We start from the raw sequence: 22,432 nt of genomic DNA, 5'->3' as shown, positions 1-22,432 counted from the left end.
ATTTTGTTTGGGAGTGTTAGCCTGTATGGGTTATTTGACCTTTGATAATCAATACTGGAACAGGTCACAGTTGTTGTTCTAATTGAAATTAAATGCCTAACAATCTTAGTGCTTCATTAACACTGGTCAAAGTAATGTGAAAATGAATTGTTGGTGTCTAGAGTTAAAGCTACTTCATTAGCTACCAGTCTCTGTAGCAAGGGATATTACAAGGGTCATGAATTCTTACTCTTAGTTCTCAAATATTAAATCATAACTGATCCATAGGTTGTGTTTTGGACCCATTCTGTTGGGTGTGCATCAAGGTAGTTTTGACACAAGAAGGCTCTTTGTATTTGCTGTTTTATGAAATAGCCTTTAATGAGGGAATGAATTTAGGTCCACTTTCACACTGAAGTGAAATAGCTATTTGCTGCACTTTTTGTGTAAGGATCAGAAGGTTTTTAATGCTCTTCCCCCCCCCCCAATTCAGTTAGCTTTTTCAAAGACTCCACCATTTATTGATGCTGCTGCCAAAGTGCAGAAAAGCACAAAAAACCCATGCATTTCCCTTTAGGTTAAAGACTTTTTGAGTGAAAGAGGACACAGGTTCCAGCAAAACAGGCTGGCAAACCAGCCTGAAGACTTGGATGATGAATAAAAATACTGTGCTTTACAATAGCCCTGCAACAGCTTTGCTGTTTAGCCCTAAATACCAAAGAAGTGATGGAAGAAGCAATGCATGAGGAGAGGCATCATGATGCCTTTCTGGAGGGAGGGCATTTCCAGTAGTCACTGATTTTAAGGTGACTCATCTTTCAGTGTGGGAAGCAAGACCATGCTTCTGGGTTGGACTGTGTGGGCAAATAGAGCTGTTATGTCTGGATGTGTCAAATGCAGTCCACCTGTAGAGTTTCAGTTGATTGTCTGGCCGTGCTCTGATAAGGATGTAAGTAAGATTCATGTCTTCCTCTTAAAATTCTGAGTCACTTTGAAGACAAATTTATTGCTTCTGCCCTGTGGATTAGGACCAATCAAGAGTTTTAAACAATCATATATATGCTCTCTCACCCTTTAATAAAATGTTTCTTGAAGGATTAGAGCATTAAATCAAATGTTTACCATACTGCAGCATCAATTGCTAGAACAATGAAGCTTGAAGGGCTGCATTCTGGTAGTTAGGAGCTTTCTGCTTCTGAAAAGATAAGGCACTTTGTTTCTGAGCAGAATTAGCTGAATGTTGGTGTTTGTGCTCAATAGTCCTGGGTCATAGACTAGTGGCTGCTGTCTTCTAGAAAGGTTATTTCAAGTCTGTGCCAGAAATAATACTTTTAAGCATAATAAAAGGTATATAAAAACAGTAGGAGTATAAAGGTTGTTTTCCCTTCCCCACCGTCTGATTATACTCCAGTGTTTATCTTAAACATCAACATGTGTTTGTTGTTAAAAGCAGCAGCCTGGTGGCACTGAGAACAGGAGGGATTTCTCTCTTCCTAACAAGTGCAAATTTGCTTCAGCTGGGTTTTATGTAGCCCTTTTTAAAAAGCCAGCTTTTGGAGTGTTTTGCTGCAAACTGGGTATGTGGAACCTGTGTGTAGTTTAACAAGGCTGGAAACTTTGCTACTAGCTGCAGTATGTGTCTCAGCTGGCAGCTGAACTGCAGAAAGATACCAAAAAGGCTTGAATGTTATCACAAGAAGATCCATCCAGTGATTTCTCTTCCATGTCACAGTAAGTCAGTGGTTGAAAATTACATCAGATGAGGCTGTTGCTTTCAAATTGGCTGGTTAATGCCCAGGCCTGGGGAATAAGTTGTGTGTGATGACTAACACTTTCCTTAGTGGATAAGTTGAATTTTGGAATGGCTACCACTGAATGGTGGTGATATATCTCAAGTTTAATTCTCATTTCAAACAGGTCAGGGTCTAAACCTTTCTTTTCCATTCAGTGCTATCTCTTCTTTCACTACTTTGAGGCTTTAACCTAATCTCCTGCGTCAGACACCATTCCAATCCTAGATATCAGCACTCAATACCACTCAGCTGTTCCTTTGCCTTTGTGCTAGGTTTTTAAATTCCTTTTCAGTTTGCTCTAGAAAGTCTGGTTTCTATCTTACTATGTTCTCCTGCCAGAGACATTCTTGTAGTTGATTGCAGACCCTTCCTGTTTGGTGCACAACTCTATAAACTCTGTTTTCTTCTATGTTTCTTGCTCCCTGTTGACTTTCATTTTGCACATATCCTCCCCTTCTGGAGGTTCCTGCTTGAACACAGTGGCTCATTTGAAGTGTATGTTATGGTCCTCCAATCAGGAGGGCTGGCCTATTGCCTAGGAGGGGATATGGGTTTTTACCACTGCTTTGTATGTGTGGCTTGTGTCTATTGGCACAATTTAAATGTGCTTGTAATATCTCACAATGTTTTTGCATGGTTTCCAGCCTAAGTACAAAAATAGGATCATTGTAATATGCCTATGTGCCCTACTAAGTATTATGTTGTGCATCAGCATATGCCATGTGGAGGTTCTATGCCCAGTAAGCATGTTGGAAAACATGGTAAATGAGTTTTAAAACGTGTCCCAGGTGTGGATGGTGGCTCCATGTGGATAGAGAAGGCTTGCCAAACTGAGGCATCATGAAGGGGTCACAAAAGTGGCAAGAATCCTGCAAGTCGTTTCAGTGAGACTCAAAACACAGTGGTTTCTAACTGAATATTCACAAATGCCTGAGTGTAGTAAAAAGTGGCCAAGAGAGCCAATGGCATCTTGGCCTGCATCAGGAGCAGTGTGGCCAGTAGGACAAGGGAGGTTATTCCTCTGCTGTACTCAGCACTGGTCAGGCCACACCTTGAGTGCTGTTCTGGGCCCCTCAATTTAAGAAAGATGTTGAGGTGCTGGAATGTGTCCAGAGAAGGGCAACAAAGCTGGTGAGGGGCCTGGAGCACAAACCCTATGAGGAGAGCCTGAGGGAGCTGGGGGTGTGCAGCCTGCAGAAGAGGAGGCTCAGGACTGACCTCATTGCTGTCTACAACTCCCCGAAGGGAGGCTGTAGCCAGGTGGGGTTGGCCTCTTCTCCCAAGCAACCAGCAATAGAACAAAGGGACACAGTCTCAGGTTGTGCTGGGGTAGGTATAGGCTGGATGTTAGGAGGAAGTAGTTGCCAGAGAGAGTGATTGGCATTGGAATGGGCTGCCCAGGGAGGTGGTGGAGTCACTGTCCCTGGAGGTCTTCAAGAAAAGCCTGGATGTGGCACTTAGTGCCATGGTCTGGTTGACTGGCTAGGGCTGGGTGCTAGGTTGGACTGGATGATCTTGGAGGTCTCTTCCAACCTGGTTGATTCTATAAGTGCTTTATAATAGGAAAATGCTGTTAATAGAAGTGATCTCCTGTAATTTTTTTATTTGGTTGGGGTTTTTTTGTTGTTGATTGGTTGGTTGTCTGTTTCTGTCAAAGTATTTCCTGGGAACTCAAACTGATCCTAAAGGTGGAAATCTGTTGATCAGGTCGAGAGTAGTTCTGTTACTATCCTGCTGAAACACTTGGTCAAGTGTCTCTGGCCAGCAGCTTGCTGTTGTTATTTCCTGCTACTGTTCTGAATGCCAAAATATGAAGAAATGGTTTGAAAAGATATCAGTTGTCTTCAAACCCCTCTTCTTGTGCAGTTAGGACCTGGCTGATACAAAAGCACTGCTGCATGTTTCTACCTGTGTGAGTTTGCAAGAGCTGTTTGGGCAAATGCCAAGCTGTGTCTGATCACCCTGTATTGAAAAGCTGGGAAATGACTGTGAACAAACCAGCATAATCCCAACTCAGCAATAAATCTGTGTAGGCCTCTGCTCTGTTGTACTCTTTTGCTTTGGGAATACATAAAAGAGAGGAAAATTTGTCTTAGTTTGTGCAGTTCTGTTGTGTTTTGTCGTCTTTTGTGATCAAACCAAATAGCAAGAAGTAGAATTCATTGCTCTTGTGCAAATGCAATGTGAAGGAAGGTAAGGAGTAGCAAGAGACTTAAACCTTGAGGAAAAACATGTTCTCTGTCCTTTGCACAGAACAGCATAGTAGCACATTGCTTATCCTTTTCCTCACGCTAATGCTGTCCTGTTGCATTTTTGTTTGCTACAGTGGGGTGCTGCTGACTGAACTCCAGTTAGACAATTAGATATTAAGTCCTCTCCTAAGATGTCCCTTCTATATAAAGAAGCAGAAGCAATTTTCTCTGGCATATTGCAAAAATCTGCTGCTGTGTTTTGAGCATCATCTGGCAAATGTTTTAAGTGTTAAGTTGAAAAACAATTGAGTATAGGTCCGTGTCCTAGGAGGGTGCAAAACTGCCATAACGTTTGGGTGTTGCTGACAACTGATTCCTCTTCCCTTTCCCTCTGCAGAACAAACTGTGTTGTGATTCCCTTCAAAAGCCACTGATTATCCATGTTTTGTCTGCTTGCTCTAAGTCAGGGGAGCAAAATTATTTCCTTGGTTATTCCTAAACATGGATTAGCTGGGAAGTGGTGGAGTCATCATCCCTGGAGGTGTTCAAGAAAAGGCTGGCTGAGGCACTTAGTGCCATAGTCTAATTGACTGGCTAGGGCTGGGTGCTAGGTTGGACTGGATGAGCTTGGAGGTCTCCTCCAACCTGGTTGATTGTGTGATTCTGATCTACTGGAATATCTCTGGATGGAGCAGCTGAGAGCTCTTCTGTTTTATAGCACACCCTAAACATTTGGAATGAAGAAAATTCTCTGTGTTTTAAAGCTACCATTTGGTCTTGCATCAAAGACATTGTTCTGAAGAATTGCTCTTTCTTATTCTTGCAAGGGGCTGAGTGTTGAATTCTTCTAACAGAACTGAGTTTTCTCTGAAGTAAAAATGGTAAACTTAATTTGTCTGAACTGCTCAAGAGGCCTTTGGGACTCTTTCTAGCCTGCTTGCCTGACTGCCTTTTTAGCCTTATTCACAGTATCACAGCATCATCAGGGTTGGAAGAGACCTCACAGATCATCAAGTCCAACCCTTTACCACAGAGCTCAAGGCTAGACCATGGCACCAAGTGCCATGTCCAACCTTGCCTTGTATCCTGAACATTTCAAGGGAATACAATGAATTGATTAGGTTAAGATTCACTCATACTCTGATCAACTTCTTTGATTGTTGAGTGCTGTCCAGTGCAAAATCAAAGAATATTCTACTTCCCTCAATTTGTTTTCAGGATAAGGTCAGTCTATAACCAGTAACCAGCCCCTGCTTCAGTAAAATAACTTGTGAGGAAAAGCACAAGTCAGAAATATTATCTCAAATTTAAATGCATTGATTTGAAGGGAAATGTCTAGCTTCAGTGGACAGAGACTGGAGTTTATGGAAACATGCCTCTTTGAAAGAAAGTCTCATTTCCATATAAATATGCTGGTTGGAACACACTGCATATTGCTTGCAATAGTAATGTAGTTTACTCAATGAGGCTATTGTTTTCCAATACATATATATCTCAGTGAAAGCAAGCTATTTTGAGAAATAGAATAGGCAGGATACCAGTGATGTCCTCCTCTGCTAACTGGAGGACATTAAAATGAATGCCATTAACTCAGAAGTATTCTGTGATCAAGTTTTTGGTAAAAGCAGCATTGGGAAACAATTGCTCAAGTGGCACCTTCACACTTGTGAGGCACAGACAGTCAAGCCATTAGTGCAGTGGAGTCACACTGTGGGACTATAGTTACTAATGCAATCTGAGATGATGTGGAAGCAGACAAAATAGATATCCTCTCTCTGTATAAGTGCCATTTTCCTTTCCTTTTTAGTCTTTTTTTTTTTTTTTCCCTGAAGTGATTTCCAGTAGCTGCAAATCAAATTACAGTGTAATGCCTGTCAGGGAAGCACACTGATGCTTCTGTGTATCAGGTGAAGTTTAGCTTTCTGTCCACGGGTACCCCAAATTCCTTTCTTCTCCCTCCCACTCCACAGGTTTGAATGGGAGAAAAAGATGCAAAAACTGCTTCCCTCCACCCTGCCCTGCAGGCTTGAAGTGGGGCAGCAAAGGATGCCCTTCTGCGCACGGGCTGACCTGTGTGGAAGCCTGCACTGGAATTGGGCTGGTGGTTGGCTGTGTTTTCATGCCCAATATAAAATGGTGAATGGGCACTTTGTCTAGCAAAAGGATAAATAGAGCAAGGGTTCCTGCCTTGGGAGTTCCCCTCTTGAAAGTCTCCTGCCACTGCCAAGGACAAGATCCGCTTTTGGATGGCTCCTACCTTTTGTACGGCTCTTGGTTTTATCCTGTCCCTGCTTTTGGACAGTTCTCCCCACTTTTGCACCCTGCTGTCCAAACCTGCAGGCTTGGCAAGCCCTGGGATCCTTTGGGAGAGAGCCAGTGACATCTGGGCTGCCTCCTCTCAGACCCTATCAGTAGCCAACTTCCTGGCTGCCTCCCGGACTGGAGGAGCCTAGCAGATTTGGCTCTCCCCTGCCGCTGTGAAGGCAGCATCATCCCACAACCATCCCACTCAGGAGGAACTGCTTGAGACATTTCCGAGTCTGGCTGCTCTGCCACTCACCTAAGGGCTTGTGTGGTGTGGATCTCTATTACTGGATCTTGCCTGCAACACCAGAAGGCTGCTCCTGCCATGGAATCCAGCAAGGGATCATTGCCAAATGCCTGTCTCACCTCTGTGAGTAAGACCTGCTATTCCCTTAATCCTCTGCTCAGCCTGATTGATAGTGGGGTGAAGCTCTGTTTATAGCTTAACCTTTTCCATTTCCTGACTTCCTAAGTCTCTACATTTACCTATAATATCCTTTTTTGGAAGAAATTTCTGAGTGAACTGAATCTGTTAATAAACTAAATTAATTTTTGTCTATAGTTTGGGGTTCCAGGGAAATAAAATAATTCTATTTATTATAATTCCCTGCCTCCATGACAGTTTCCTGACCCTAAATGGAAGAATTTAAATATAAGACCACCATGGGGTGGCTGCAACTTCTGTTGATTCCTTGGAATGTGCATTAATCTAAGGCAAAGTGGCTAAGAGTTAGATGTACCTCAGGATGTTCAGCAAATAAATATGAAAAAATATCTTGACTGGGATAAGAAAAAAATTGGTTAACATTGCAGTCTGAGTCATATTAGAAACTGTTAAACTGTTCTATCAGGTCAGATTTGGCTGACAATTGAGTCTATAAAGAATGGGAATTATTTGTTGTGCGTGTTATATAAAGTCAAAGTGATTCTCTGAGTGGCAAGTCTTATGTGGAAGCAACAGAAGATAAGTAGGAAACAGCTGATCACAGAATCAGAGTGGTTTAGGTTGGAAGGGACCTCAAATATCATCCAGTTCTAACCCCCAGCCATAGGCAGGGACACCTCCCACTAGAACAGGCTGCCCAAGGCCTCATCCAACCTGGCCTTGAACACCTCCAGGGAGGAAGCAGCCACAACCTCCCTGGGCAACCTGTGCCAGTGTCTCAGCACCCTCACTGCAAAGAACCCTTTCCTGGCATCTAGTTTGAATCTCCCCTCTGCCAGTTCAAACCCATTCCCCCTTGTCCTCTCATTACAAGACCTTGTCAAGAGTCCTTCCCCAGCCTTCCTGTAGCCCCTTTCAGATACTGGAAGGCCACTCTAAGGTCTTATTAAAGCCTTCTCTTCTGCAGGCTGCAGAGCCCCAACTCTTGTACCCTGTCCTCATAGCAGAGGTGCTGCAGCCCTCTGAGCATCCTTGTGGCCCTCCTCTGGACTGGCTCCAACAGTTCCATGTCCTGCTTGTGTTGAGGGCTCCAGAACTGCACACAGGACCCCAGGTGGGGTCTGAGGAGAGCAGAGCCAAGGGGCAGAGTCCCCTCCCTTGCCCTGCTGCCCACACTGCTCTTGCTGCAGCCCAGCACAGGGTTGCTGTCTGGGCTGCACTCACACTGCAGGCTCCTGTTGAGCTTTTCATCAGCCCAGAGCCCCAGGTCCTTTTCCTCAGGGCTGCTCTCAGCCATTCCCCACCCAGCCTGGAGCTGTACTGATAGTGAAGAGCACAATGTAGGGTGCTTTTTTTATTACTGTTTCTCAGCACAGGAATTGCATTGGGAGGCTTTTGTTAGGAATCAGAGAAGTTTGTTTGAAACATAACTTGAAAGTTTGAGGCTTGTGTGACTGAGTGGGATGCCTTTTTTGTCTAAGAACTTGTCACTGACTGACAGTCACTACTAGGTGTGGGTTCCAAGTTTCACACTGCAACTTGGTGTCAGTCTATAAGACACAGAGTAAGCTGCATGCATCTCTAGCTCATTTATGGAGGGTTTGTATCTCCTATAACATTCAGCAATATTCTATTTCAACTAAATATTGACAAGGAGTTATGGAAATTGGAGAGATTTGTCTTCATAGATTTATGGAGTGGTTTAGGTTGGAAGGGACCTTGATGATCATATAGTTCCAAAACCTCTGCCATGGGTAGGGACACCTTCCACTAAACCAGGTTGCTCAAGGCCTCATCCAGCCTGGCCTTGAATAGCTCCAGAAGAGAAGGAATTCATAACCTCCCTGGGCAACCTGTTCTATTGTCTCACCACCCTCTCTGTAAAGAATTTCTTCCTAATATCCTGTCTAAATCTGCCCTCCTCAGTCTTAAATCCATTCCCTTTGATCACTACAAGCCCTTGTAAAAAGTCCCTTCCCAGCTTCCTTGCAGGCCCCCTTCAGATACTGGGAGGCTGCTCTAAAGTCTCCCCAGAGCTTTCTTTTCTCCAGGAGGAACAGCTCCAACTCCTTTGGCCTGTCCCCATAGGGGAGCTGCTGCAGCCCTCTGAACATCTTTGTGGCCTTCTCTGGACCTGTCCCAGCAGTTCCATGTCCCTTTTTCGCTGAGGGCACCAGAACTGCACACAGTACTGTAGGTGGGGTCTCACAAGAGCCAAGTAGAGGGGCAGAATCACCTCCCTTGTGCTGCTGGCCACACTTCTTTTGATGCAGCCCACCACATGTTTGCCTCCTGGGCTGTGAGTGACCATTGCTGACTCATGTTGAGTTTTTCATCAACTGACACCCCCAAGTCCTTCTCTAAACTGCTTTCCAGTCACTCCTTGCTCAGTGTATTGTGCTTGGAGTTGTCCTGAACCAAGTGTAGGATATTGCACTTGGCTTGTTGCACTTGAACTGTTTGTTGAACCTGAACTACTGTAGCAAATTTAAATCTGTAATTTCTGTTTCCCACTATTATTAAAATTTTTATAATTGGGTAAATCTGGGTCAAAATTGGTAAATGAAATAATGTTTTTACAGAGTGTTGCTAGCCCATAATACTTGGAACAAATTGAAATGTAACTAGAATCATAGAATCAACCAGATTAGAAGAGACCTCCAAGATCATCCAGTCCAACCTATCCCCCAGCCCTATCCAGTCAACCAGACCATGGCACTAAGTGCCTCATCCAGGCTTTGCTTCAACACCTCCAGGGATGGTGTCTCCACCACCTCCCTGGGCAGCCCATTCCAATGGGAAATCACTCTCTCTGTGAAGAAGATTCAGGAATGTGCAAGACAGGTGGCAATTGTAGCTTCTCTTTTGAAATCCCTATATATACAGTTCTATTAACTTTCACATGGAAATGACTCACTTTAGGAAACCTTTTAAGTTATTTTGTGCTTTGCTTTTTTTTTTCCCCCCTTGAAAAAGCAAAGTTTCTTCTAAGTTGTTCCTTACAATTTTGTAACCTATCGGTTTGGCCAAGAAGACCTCTTAAACCTCCATTTGGGCTGATGTATTAAACTTACTAAAAAGTCCACACTGGTAAAATGTGAAGGAAATCTGCCTTCCTTGGTTCAGAGAATCACTTGGGTTGGAAGAGACCTCCAAGATCATCCTGTCCAACCTAGCACCCAGCCTTATCCAGTCAACCAGACCATGGCACTAAGTGCCTCATCCAGGCTCTTCTTCAACACTTCCAGGACAGCAACTCCACCACCTCCCTGGGCAGCCCATTCCAATGCCAATCACTCTCTCTGGCAACAACTTCCTCCTAACATCCAGCCTAGACCTCCCTCAGCACAACTTGAGACTGTGTCCCCTTGTTCTGTTTCTGGGTGCCTGAGAGAAGAGCCCAACCCCACCTGGCTACAACCTCCCTTGTAAATCTTTTGTATGTATATGCTTGTAAGTTTTGCTCTGCTGTAAATACAGTTTTATCTCACTTCCAGGATGTCTGAGCTGGTCTGGTAAATTTCAGTAGTTGGTGGGGGAAAGTTCCTAACCCACCACAGTTACTAATGGGAGTTACATATCTAACTCTTTTATTACCATCTGATAAATGAAAAAAGCTGCTTGAAATGTTGATTTAGCTGTGTAGGGTGAGTTTTTTTTTACCACTGTATGCCACTTGTGTTCTGGAATTGACTTAGTGAATCAGCCCATATGGGCATGTTTATGCTTCTGTGCACATCCAGTATCTGCAGGTGCAAAATGTTACTCTGACGTCAGCTACACTGATGTTGCATCCTGATCAATCTTGATGTAATTCACAGTATCATCAGGGTTGGAAGAGACCTCACAGATCATCAAGTCCAACCCTTTACCACAGAGCTCAAGGCCAGACCATGGCACCAAGTGCCACGTCCAATCCTGCCTTGAACAGCTCCAGGGACGGCGACTCCACCACCTCCCCGGGCAGCCCATTCCAGTGTCCAATGACTCTCTCAGTGAAGAACTTTCTCCTCACCTCCAGCCTAAATCTCCCCTGGCGCAGCCTTCAGGTAGTTGTAGACAGTAATAAGATCACCCCTGAGCCTCCTCTTCTCCAGGCTAAACAGGCCCAGCTCCCTCAACCTCTCCTCATAGGATTTGTGCTCCAGGCCCCTCACCAGCTTTCAGCCAGCATGAGGCTTAGCATTCTAAAGTAGTTAAGAATCTGTCTTTATTTTATCACAAATAGTTTCTACTTAGCAATGCAGCATTAGGCAGCAAGCTTTGAAGAGGGCTTTGTGTTCAGAACAGCATATTGGTGCATTTCCATCACTTCTAAAGGGAGATGCTTTGGAAGAGTGAAACAAAGGTGAAAGCAACATTAACTCAGATGCTTAAAGGACATGTCCATATGCTAGGCTCTTGTGCATTAGAAACAAAAAGTCACAATTGCAATCAAGTTAAAGAAATGAAAAGAGGTATAATCATGAGCCACTGCAATGGCCTGCTGATGAGAGCTGTTAGATCAAACCCCTAAACAAGGAAGGGGTATGCCAGGAATTTCAAGCTGAATGGCACCTGTGCAATACCATTCAGGAAGAATGCTGGCTTACTTTTTTAAAGGTCGGGCTGTTACTGAAAGGATGTGTGCTGCTTTCCTGCTTGATGTGAATTCTGGCCTTTCAATCTGATGCAAGGCTCATCTTCACCAGGTGGAACTGATTAAGGTGCAGTTTAAGGTTACAACTACAGCAGCAAAGCCAGCATGGGAGATTCTGCTTCCACAGCTATTCCTACTTCAGCTCATCTGTTTGTTATCTGCATAGTGGGCCCTGGCAGGCTTTTGTAGGGTTCTGTTGTGCTGTGTCTGGGTGAACTGGTTTGGCCTTAACCATTGTCCCAAAATGGGGACAATGGAACAACAAGAGCTTGGTAACCTGTGGCTTCAATCTTTGCTTTCAAGGTACTTGAACTGTACCATTACTTCCTTACTGCAGAGCCTGGAATAAAAAGAACATAAAGAAAGAATCTGTAAAGAGTCTTCTCTCTGCTGCTGTTAAGCAGAAAGAACTTTTCTACAGGAAAAAAAAATATCCCCTCTTTGTATTCAAAGAATGCTGATAAGGTTTGTTGCTAAGGAAACCTTGTAGTGTCCATCCTTGAATTTGATAGTGTACCTGTGCAAACAATTGCAGAGTCAATCTCTCCTTATTTCTTAGGGCAGAGACAAAAGTGGCTTTTCTAGGTAATGTGCATCATCCCTTTCAACATATGTGGTTGACTGAGAAAATGAGGGCATGTCTCTTGCCACTTCTTTTTTTGTTTTTGGTATTGGAGAGTGTAATTAGTTCCATTGTCTTACACTGCATTGTGGTAAGTGTCCAACAATGGAAACCAGAAGGGCAATTACTACAGGAAGTGGAAGTTGAATCTCATATACTGGATCTACTACTGAAGGGTCAGGGAGCCCTGCAGAGGGACCTAGACAGGCTGGATGGGTGAGCAGAGGCCAATGGGATGAGATTTAACAAGGCCAAGTTCTACACTTTGGCCACAACCTTAAGCAGCACTACAGACTGGGGACTGAGTGGCTGGAGAGCAGCCAGGAGGAAAGGGACCTGGGGGTGCTGGGAGAGAGGAGTTGAGCATGAGCCAGCAGTGTGCCCAGGTGGGCAGGAGAGCCAATGGCATCCTGGCCTGGATCAGGAACAGTGTGACCAGTAGGACAAGGGAGGTTATTCTGCCCCTGTACTCAGCACTGGTCAGGCCACACCTTGAGTGCTGTGTCTAGTTCTGAGCCCCTCAATTTGAGAGAGATGTTGAGGTGCTGGGAGGTGTCCAGAGAAGGGCAACGAAGCTGGTGAGGGGCCTGGAGCACAGCCCTGTGAGGAGAGGCTGAGGGAGCCGGAGGTGTGCAGCCTGCAGAAGAGGAGGCTCAGGGCAGAGCTCATTGCTGTCTGCAACTACCTGAAGGGAGGCTGTAGCCAGGTGGGGTTGGTCTCTTCTGCCAGGCAACCAGCAACAGAACAAGGGGACACAGTCTCAAGTTGTGCCAGGGGAGGTCTAGGCTGGATGTTAGGAGGAAGTGATTTGCCATTGGAATGGGCTGCCCAGGGAGGTGGTGGAGTTGCCATGTCTGGAGGCATTGCAGAAAATCCTGGAAGAGGCACTTAGTGCCATGGTCTGGCTGACTGGCTAGGGCTGGGTGCTAGGTTGGGCTGGATGAGCTTGGAGGTCTCTTCCAACCTGGTTGATTGTCTGATCCTATGAATTAACACTGCTGCTCTACAGAGCAGCAAACTAGAAGTTACCTTTCTGTTCTGTAAAGGAAGCTAGCATGTTTTTATGGGCTACTTTTGTGATGCAATGTGCTGAGCTTAAGGACCATTTGTGCTGCAATGTTTTTAGTGTGAGGGCTCAGCCTAAAGAAAGGAATGTACTTCTGCAGAGAAGGCTGAAGTGAAAAACAGACAAACAGAAAAAAAACACCTTTATTAATCAGGAAAGTTTCAAATACAAACAGCTTCAGAGAAATGGGACCAAACCATGACAGAATCAGACATGAGAGGTATATGGACAAGGCCTTGTCTGTTCTTCATTCTGGTCATTGATTCTGGCAGATCTGGAGCTTAGATCTTGCTGGCTACAGAGATTATTTACTATTCTTTTTATAATTGATTGGAGCAATACATGTGATGAAAAGTGGTAAGTGGATCTTCCTTCTGGCAGCTGGCTGTAGATTAACGTGCATGGGTAGACTTGCAGAGTGCAGAAGGGGAGGGCTGAGCTGGGACTGTAAAAGAAATAGTATTTGCTTTTAATACAAGCAAGCCACTTTTGTTTGGAGAATAAATCCAGATTGTTATTGTGTGCCAGTTTGAGCCTAGCTGGGATATTTTGGTGAGAGGAATTAGATTATAGGCTGTGAAAATGAAATGATGGTGATGTCTGCTGCACTCATAGGCTTGCTGAGATGTGTTAAAACAAGAACACAAATATAGATTAAATAGAGTTGCTCTTGGGCTCTGTCTGCCTCCCTTCTCTCTCTGACTTGCTGCCTAGCTAATCTGTCTGCTTCCTAACTCCCCTGGCTGATTCTCCAAACTCAGTTTGCACGTAAGGCAAACTCTGGCATAAGGTAGAGGGGTGGAAGGGTGGTTGGGAGCCCCTCCTGGGGACTCTGGTTTCTGGGAGGGCTGTTGTGCTTCTGTATTACCTTTCAAACTTGTATGTTTCTGTCTATAGCTGTAGCTATTGTAAATACCTGCTTGTATATTGTGCTAAGTTGTAAATATAAAGCTTCATTCTTTAATTTCCAGCCAATGAGTCTAGTCTGGGTGTGTGTGGGGGCAGATAACACCCAAACCATTGCATATTGTTTTGCTGGTTAGATGCTGGGTTTGTAAAAGCTGAAAGGATCCTATCTATTACTTGGAAAGATTGGACCAGATGATCCTTGGGGGTCTCTTCCATCTGGCATTCTGTGATGTCCAGGTTGAGGCTATAGAGTTAAAAAAAATTCTGGGGACTAGAAGATTGTTATTCAGTCCCATGATTCTGCTATGTTGTTATAAGCTCACAACAATGTCATTTCATTCTCCTTTCCTCCTTCTCCTGCCCTGTGCGTGTGACAGGAGCCACTTTATTGGGAACATGTAAGCAGTAGGCCTCTTTGGATGGCAGAGGCACTGGGTGGGGGGAGGATTGGAGCACTGGGGAGTGTAGATTTTTGGGATGGGGAAAGATTCAATGGGGTTTGCTATGGATGGGGAAATTGCTTTGTAATACCAGCAATAGAACAAAGGACACAGTCTCAAGTTGTGCCAGGGGAGGTCTAAGCTGGATGTTAGGAGGAAGTTGTTGGCAGAGAGAGTGATTGGCATTGGAATGGGCTGCCCAGGGAGGTGGTGGAGGCACTGTCCCTGGAGGTGTTGAAGCAAAGCCTGGCTGAGGCACTTAGTGCCATGGTCTGGTTGACTGGCTAGGGCTGGGTGCTAGGTTGGACTGGATGATCTTTGGAGTCTCTTCCAACCTGGCTGACTCTGATTCACAAAGCACAACATATGATTGTTTTCAGACCAAGTTTGAAAGGCATTAAGTCAGAAGCACAGATTTTTCTACAGCCTTTCTATAACATCTCACCATGGAAGCACTTAAAAAAACAATTTAAAAGATCTTTTAAATACTCTTTTGCTTCTTTGAGACGATTTCTTTTTAATATAAGGGGACAAGAGGTACAAATGGAAGTTTACTTGAGTAAAAGCTAGCCTTTATCTTTTTTGTCTTAGTGTTATGGTACTGGATGTTTAGAATGTAGCATTTCTTAACTTCAGCCTTTTTTTTTTTTACAGTATCACAGTATCACCAAGGTTGGAAGAGACCTCACAGATCATCAAGTCCAACCCTTTACCACAGAGCTCAAGGCTAGACCATGGCACCAAGTGCCATGTCCAATCCTGCCTTGAACAGCTCCAGGGATGGTGACTCCACCACCTCCCCGGGCAGCCCATTCCAGTGTCCAATGACTCTCTCAGGGAAGAACTTTCTCCTCACCTCCAGCCTAAATCTCCCCTGGTGCAGCCTGAGGCTGTGTCCTCTCGTTCTGGTGCTGGCCACCTGAGAGAAGAGAGCAACCTCCTCCTGGCCACAACCACCCTTCAGGTAGTTGTAGACAGCAATAAGGTCTCCCCTGAGCCTCCTCTTCTCCAGGCTAACCAATCCCAGCTCCCTCAGCCTCTCCTCGTAGGGCTGTGCTCAAGGCCTCTCCCCAGCCTCGTCGCCCTTCTCTGGACACGCTCAAGCATCTCAATGTCCCTCCTAAACTGGGGGGCCCAGAACTGAACACAGGACTCAAGGTGTGGTCTAACCAGTGCAGAGTACAGGGGCAGAATGACCTCCCTGCTCCTGCTGACCACACCATTCCTGATGCAGGCCAGGATGCCACTGGCTCTCTTGGCCACCTGGGCACACTGCTGGCTCATGTTCAGGTGGGTATCAATCAGCACCCCCAGATCCCTCTCTGTCTGGCTGCTCTCCAGCCACTCCGACCCCAGCCTGTATCTCTGCATGGGGTTGTTGTGGCCAAAGTGCAGCACCCTGCACTTGGAGCTATTGAATGCCATCCCATTGGACTCTGCCCATCTGTCCAGGGGGTCAAGGTATAGGCTTAATATCAAGTTACATCTGCAAATTAAAAAATGATATAAAAGCTTGCATATATTAGTAAAACACTACTGTGTTACTACTTATAGACAAAGATTAACCTTCTGGTGTGTAACAGCTGTCAGCTGAACATTAAGGTTTCTGCTCCTGACATTAGCAAGCTATAATTGCTTTCTTCCACTGGCTGCATTCTTACTTACAGAAAAATCAGCATTTGAAACAAAAGTTCAGTTGCCAGCCTGCAGTAAAATGTGATGGCCTGTGCTGTATGTGAATCACAAGCCATTCTTGGCTTTTACCTTTAATTACTTGTGGGATGTGGATTGGTTATTTCCATCACATTAATGTGTAGTTAAAGACCAATGAAAAAAAAAGTTGATCTGAGAAATGACTCAGAGTGGTTTGCAGTAGGGAGAGTATAAAATAGAATCATAAAATGGTTTAGATTGGAAGGGACCTCAAGGATTATCCAGTTCCAACACCCTGCCATAGGCAGGGACACATCCTGCTAGAACAGGCTGCCCAAGGCCTCATCCAGCCTGGCCTTGAGCACCTCCAGGGAGGTTGTGAAGCACAGAATGTGATCAAAGATCACTTTCTGTGCTCCACAACCTCCCTGGGCAACCTGTGCCAGTGTCTCAGCACCCTCACTGCAAACAGCCCTTTCCTAACATCTAGTTTGACTCTCCCCTCTGCCAGTTCAAACCCATTCTCCCTTGTGCTGTCATTACAAGACCTTGTCAAGAGTCCCCCCACAGCCTTCCTGTAGCCCACTTCAGATACTAGAAGGCTTCTATAAGGTCTCCTTGAAGCCTTCTCTTCTGCAGACTTAAGAGCCCCAACTCTTGTAGCCTGTCCTCGTAGCAGAGCTGCTGCAGCCCTCTGAGCGTCTTTGTGGCCCTCCTCTGGACTGGCTCCAACAGTTCCATGTCCTTCTTGTGTTGAGGGCTCCAGAACTGCACACAGGACTCCAGGTGGGGTCTGAGGAGAGCAGAGCCAAGGGGCAGAATCCCCTCCCTTGCCCTGCTGCCCACACTGCTCTTGCTGCAGCCCAGCACAGGGTTGCTGTCTGGGCTGCACTCACACTGCAGGCTCCTGTTGAGCTTTTCATCAGCCCAGAGCCCCAGGTCCTTTTCCTCAGGGCTGCTCTCAGCCATTCCCCACCCAGCCTGGAGCTGTACTTGGGATTGTGCCGACCCAGGTGCAGGACCTTAAAATTACCTGTGTTGAAAGTAATGAGGTTGGCCTGGGCCCACCTCTGCAGCTTGTCCCAGTCCCTCTGGTGATTTCTTTTCCAGCTCATTTAACATGGACATTTCCTTGACTCAGCTCAGCCACACAAGGTATCAATAGGTAGAGTATGATGGTGTTGAATGTATGGAGGCTGTTACCAGACCACTTAAGTTGTGGGGGCCTGCAAGGAGTTGGTAAGGCAGATAGTCTTCTTCACAGAGAGAGTGATTTCCCATTGGAATGGGCTGCCCAGGGAGGTGGTGGAGGCACTGTCCCTGGAGGTATTCAAGAAAAGCCTGGATGAGGCACTTAGTGCCATGGTCTGGTTGACTGGCTAGGGCTGGGTGCTAGGGTGGACTGGATGATCTTGGAGGTCTCTTCCAATCTGGTTGATTCTATGATATTAGGGAATGGAAGAAATTCTCCTGCTCTTTCTCTCATTCTGGCTGCTGTTTCTTGGTCTAAGCAGGGCCAAATTCAGGCCTTGGCAAAAAATGCAGTCCAACTGCTCACATTAACAGAATGAATGCTGCTTCAAATGTCAGAAATCATGTACTGCCAGACACAGCCTACAGCATCTGTGCAGGGTGAAATGACCTTGACTCTTTGTCAGGTCTTTGTGACAAAAATTAGCTCACCCTCTCCTGTGGTCTGTGTCCTCTGGGAGTAAGTCCTGGACAGAAAAGTTTGTATTCTTCAGTAAAAAAGGGTCTATTTTATCTTAATGAAGCATGAAGGCTAGGTTAGGTCACAGCTCTGGTTAGTGCTCATGTCAAGCAGAGGGAACAAATGTTACTATTTCCATTACTCCTGGGGGAATTGCTCAAGTGATTAATTTTGGAACAATTTCAGTTGTGCAGTGGGAGCTGAAGGATTGGTGCAGAAACTTGAGTCTGAAAAACAAGCTGTAAGGGAGAGTGGTCTTTGGATCTTCCATCTTATAGAATCATAGCATAGTTTGGGTTGGAAGTGACCTCCAAAGGTCATCTAGTCCAACCCCCTTGCAGTGAGCAGGAACATCCTCCTCTAGATCAGGTTGCTCAGAGCTTTGTCAAGCCTGGCCTTGAATATCTCCAGGGATGGGGCCTCAACTGCTTCTCTGGGCAACCTGTTCCAGTGTTCCACCACCCTCATGTTCCTAACAGTCACTCTAAATCTACTCTTCCCCAATTTAAAACCATCACCCCTTGAACAATGAGGAAACCTTGCACACTCAGACATTCCTTTCCCTTCCTCACTAGCATTTTCTTCTCCTATTTTGACACTGTTTGAAAGAATAATCTTCCCAAGTACTGGTAAACAGCAATTCTAGAGCCATCGAAGGTGTACAGCCTAGATCATCACAAATGTCTTTATAAGTCCACTTTCTTTTTTTTTCTCAGCCTATCTGTAACATTCAGCATTGCTGATGGTCTCCATGGTACCCTTGCCAAATAGCTTCCCATTCACATTGTGACTATGCCTGCAGTGACAGGGACAAACTAGTGATGAAACTGAAGTTCATATCTCGGTTATATGATATTTTCCTTCTCGTGGATTCAGTTTGGGAGCTAGACTAGATCAAGGGACATGGGGGTACTGGCAGATAGTAGCTCAACATGAGCCAGCAGTGTGCCCAGGGGGCCAGGAGAGCCAATGGCATCCTGGCCTGGATCAGGGACAATGTGACTAGTAGGATGAGGGAGGTTATTCTACCCCTGTACTTAGCACTGGTCAGGTCACACCTTGAGTGCTGTGTCCAGTTCTGGGCTCCTCAATTCAAGAGAGATGTTGAGGTGCTGGAAGGTGTCCAGAGAAGAGGTGATGAAGCTGGTGAGGGGCCTGGAACACAAACCCTATGAGGAGAGGCTGAGGGAGCTGGGGGTGTGCAGCCTGGAGAAGAGGAGGCTCAGGGCTGACCTCATTGCTGTCCACAACTACCTGAAGGGAGGCTGTAGCCAGGTGGGGTTGGTCTCTTCTGCCAGGCAACCAGCAATAGAACAAGGGGACACAGTCTCAAGCTGTGGCAGGAGAGGTCTAGGCTGGATGTTGTTAGGAAGTTGTTGTCAGAGAGAGTGATTGGCATTGGAATGGGCTGCCCAGGGAGGTGGTGGAGTCACCATCCCTGGAGGTGTTGGAGAAAATCCTGGATGAGGCACTTAGTGCCATGGTCTGGTTGATTGGCTAGGGCTGGGTGCTAGGTTGGAGTGGATGATCTTGGAGGTCTCTTCCAACCTGGTTTGATTCTATGAAGATAACTGTGGTGAGCCACTCAGATTTAGTGAAGACCAAGTACTTAAAACCCCAGGTGACTGACATTAATGTCATGTGCCTACTATGTTGGCTGGCAGAATTTTATTGTTGCAGGTTGATCTATTTGCAGGGAAGTTAAGAGAAGGTGAGAACAGCTCTTACTTATGGAAAAGCATATGGCTATGTGTTTCACTTCACCCACAGAAACAGGGTGAAGTCTCAGGTAGTTTCAGAGTTTGTATCTTTGGAGCCCACTCCCATAGGATTTTGCCTGTCCTTGGAAAAGGAGCAAGAAATGAGATATTTCTGCTTAAGTTTACCTAAAAGTGGACTCTACTGCACTTTTACTTGCTGATTGCATGAGAGATGGGAAAGCCACTGGTGCAGCAATGCCAAATCTTGAAGGGGCTCTTATTAAGTGGAAATTAATGAATGATTAATGAAAATCATTAGCAGGTCACTTCTCTGAGAAAACTTTCACCCTGTGCTTCCTTGATGTTTTATATAGCCTGGATTCAGTTGCATATTTGCACTTCAAAACCAGACTCTAGCTTGACACACCAAAAGTAGATAAAACTAATAGCTTTTAGAGCTGAAGCTATAGGACTGTGTTCAAAGGAGAGTTACAGGGAGGAGAAAAATATATGTGAAGCATTTTCCTGACTTAGTCTTCTCTTATTCAATGGAAATTGAAGCTGGAAATACATCTGGTAGCTACAGACAAGCCTATCCAAAGCAAAAATAGGGCAAGTATAACTTGGAAAATAACAAGTGCTGGCAATGCTGTAGCAGCCTCTCAAGCAAGGTGATGGAGACAGAGTGGATCGATAGAAGGAACAATTAATGGGCAGCCTCTGAGGAATAGGTAAAAAAAGATGTGGGAGGTGCTGTAATTCCAATGGCTTTATTGGTCACTGCTTTGACAGACAGAGTTTTAGGATTGATAAAGGTGACTTCCAGTTCTTTGTTTAGATCACACATTCAGCTCTGTTGTCTAGTCAGCCAAGACAGGTGGCCAGCACCAGAACAAGAGGACACAGCTTCAAGCTATGCCAGGGGAAATTTAGGCTGGAGGTGAGGAGAAAGTTCTTTCCTGAGAGAGTCATTGGACACTGGAATGGGCTGCCCGGGGAGGTGGTGGAGTCGCCGTCCCTGGAGCTGTTCAAGGCAGGACTGGACGTGGCACTTGGTGCCATGGTCTGGCCTTGAGCTCTGTGGTAAAGGGTTGGACTTGATGATCTGTGAGGTCTCTTCCAGCCTTGGTGATACTGTGATACATGCTGTAAGTGTTCAATTTACAAACTTTGCTTTCAGGTGTCCACACAAAGTTCATCACCTCCCTGACCCTCTGCCCTAAATCTGCGTCATTCACTGTTTTTATAGGACTGTTATCTGAAAGTTAGCTTCCATAGCCAAGTTGAGTTCTGAGTGCTTCTTTGCCTCTAAGGCCTGTGAGTAAGACCAGCCTGGAGGATGGGGACTGAGCAAACTCAGGATTGAACTGATTTCTGATGTGAAAAAACGTAGCAATACAACTAGCAAGCCAGGTTTAATATTAAATTTAATGAGCATTAGTGCAAATGGTAAGTTTGAGATCTAAACCCATTAACAAGTCATAAAATTGAAGTTTTCCTCAGAACAGCAGCTTTATGACTTTATGGGCAACCACAGAGGGCCAGATGGTGAATCCTGTGCGTATTTCACAAGTCCAAGGCTGAAATCAGCAGGGCTGTTTGTGAAGCTGAGGCACTGCTGGGTGCCAGAGGCTTGCTGTCTGGCAGTACTGCTTGGGACACATTTAGCTGACCTTCTTCCATGAATGTGATGCATGCAGCTGGAGTCCTGTGCCCTATTGCAGAGTTCATGTGGCAGTTCTGAGCTGAAGGCACTGAAATGAGCTACAAGAGGTATCAGTTTGATTCCTGCTGCTGCAAGATCTTTGTGTGCCCCTTCTAAAATCCACTGCATTGCCTCTTTACAAACTGGGCTAGTAGAGTCTCAGTAAAAGTTTATTGATACAGTGGTAACACTTTCATAAAATCAGAGAATCAAGCAGGTTGGAAGAGACCTCCAAGCTCATCTAGTCCAATCTATCACCCAGCCCTATCCAATCAGTTAGACCATGGCACTAAGTGCCTCATCCAGGCTTTTCTTGAACCCTTCCAGAGATGGTGACTCAACCACCTCCCTGGGCAGCCCATTCCACTGGCAAATCACTCTCTCCTGTGTGCCAATACTGTGGTATACACTGAAACATTGATATTGGTTTTTTGTCCCAAGGTTGGGTATTTATTTTAACTCTCTGGCCTAGATGAAAGATTTTCTGGACAAAATTCATCCATCACAGTCATTTCAGAATAAATAATGTTTGAATACAGAGCTGAAAGCTGTGAGGACATAGAAGAAGCAGTGAAAGAAAAGACTGGGCATTATTTGTCTTGGGTGTGGATTTAGTTGTGGCAATTAATGAGAGAGGGATTGTAAGATATGTAGTTAATTTTATTTCTGGCAAGCCCCACCCACAACTCTATACAAATGAGTTACATTTGGAGTCTAATTCAGTCAAGAAAATCTTCAGAAGGATGTTTATGGGTGATTAATTCATTTAGGAGAATCAGAACATTGGAAAAGGTTTGGTCACAAAATGTCTTTGCCCCTCTAACTAAATAAAAGGCAGCCTGGAGCCCTAGGGAAGGTCTGTGCTACTCACTGTGGTGGAGTAGGAATTTCAAGATAGTCCCTGGCTCCCTTGTGGCAGCGTTGGAACTGCTCAGCCATTGAGAGGCTGCCAGATCTTCCCAGGGTGCTGGGAAAGAGGCAGACAATCTCTGACCTGATCCTGGTTCCTCTTGGCACGGAGGTTTGCAGAGGTGCAGGCAGCATCTCTTGCAGATGTGCAGGGAGCACCATGGCAGTGGCACTTCTAGCCATGTCATGAGGCACCTAAATGCCTTCTCCAGGGAAACTTGAGGCACTTCAGTTTCCAGGTACTTCAATCTCAAAACATCAGAGCTAAGCTGGTCTGAAGCACACGGCAGAGCAGAACACATTGTCCAAGAGCAGTGAGGCAGAGGCAACTCTGTGAGGCAGCCAGGCAGAAGCAGCACAACTGCTTGCAACTGAGCTCATTTTCCATTCCTTGCCCGAGTGCACTGGCCCCTTGGGCACAGAGA

At 45.5% G+C, this 22,432-nt stretch overlaps 1 long non-coding RNA gene across 1 annotated transcript; it reads right to left on the bottom strand.

The window, feature by feature from the left end:
• Positions 1-777: 777 nt before the first annotated feature.
• On the bottom strand, positions 778-1,478 carry LOC135186909 (uncharacterized). The gene is made up of 2 exons (XR_010307144.1): positions 1,102-1,478; positions 778-996 (listed from the first exon to the last, which is right to left on the bottom strand). It is a non-coding gene; the product is annotated as an uncharacterized LOC135186909 (long non-coding RNA).
• Positions 1,479-22,432: the final 20,954 nt, after the last annotated feature.

Source organism: Pogoniulus pusillus, chromosome 26 (assembly GCF_015220805.1).
Source record: "Pogoniulus pusillus isolate bPogPus1 chromosome 26, bPogPus1.pri, whole genome shotgun sequence".
NCBI classification, from domain to species: domain Eukaryota; kingdom Metazoa; phylum Chordata; class Aves; order Piciformes; family Lybiidae; genus Pogoniulus; species Pogoniulus pusillus.
Note: the sequence above shows the minus strand (reverse complement) of the source record. Positions and strands in the feature narration are given on the sequence as shown.